At 38.5% G+C, this 754-nt stretch overlaps 1 non-coding gene across 1 annotated transcript; it reads right to left on the reverse strand.

The window, feature by feature from the left end:
• Window positions 1-214: 214 nt before the first annotated feature.
• On the reverse strand, window positions 215-287 carry Trnat-agu. Its single transcript has one exon. It is a non-coding gene; the product is annotated as a tRNA-Thr (tRNA).
• Between the last annotated feature and the right edge of the window lie 467 nt (window positions 288-754).

Below are 754 nucleotides of genomic sequence, written 5' to 3' on the forward strand. Positions count from 1 at the left end.
GACATATGGAAAAAGGATTTGCCACTTTCATTAAGGGCGGGAGGTGAACATAAAAATAGGAACACTGTATTCTTAGATTTTGCTTTGAACAGTGTTTTGAAGCTTGTGCACAGAGCAAGAAAAGCGCGGAAAGTTGACAGTAAAACTCATAATATATAGGACACCAGTAAATAATTTTGTAACATTGGAAGCTGAAGAAGTTAATTAAAATTTGTGCTGCGGCTGGGACTCAAACCCAGGTCTTCTTGCTTACTAGGCAAATATGCTGACCACTATACCACCACAGCATTATGGTCAACATCGCTGCACGAACTACCCAAGTCAAATACCCACTCCACCACAAACTCCAATTCACAGCTCCCCTTATATTGTCACTATTACCAGGGCTCTCTGACATTGGCATAGCACCCCAGCATTGGACATAATGGAAAAGTGCAGTACTACATGTGATCATAAAGACCTTCAATTAAATTTTCCCTGAGACATTTAAATCTCTAATTTGTCTACAATAACGGTGGAAGCTGAAGAAGTGAATTAAAATTTGTGCTTTGACTGGCCCTCAAACCTGGGTCTTCTTACTTACTAGGCAGATATGCTGACCATTACACCATCGCAGCATTATGGTCAACAGAGCTGCATGAACTACCCAAGTCATATACCCTAGTTATTCATAAAACAACTTTATGTGTAACTGAACCTTTTAACTTCCACACAAAAAGAGGTATAGTAATAAATAGTAAATTTTTCAATTTAA

Source organism: Schistocerca americana, chromosome 1 (genome assembly GCF_021461395.2).
Source record: "Schistocerca americana isolate TAMUIC-IGC-003095 chromosome 1, iqSchAmer2.1, whole genome shotgun sequence".
NCBI classification, from domain to species: Eukaryota; Metazoa; Arthropoda; class Insecta; order Orthoptera; family Acrididae; genus Schistocerca; species Schistocerca americana.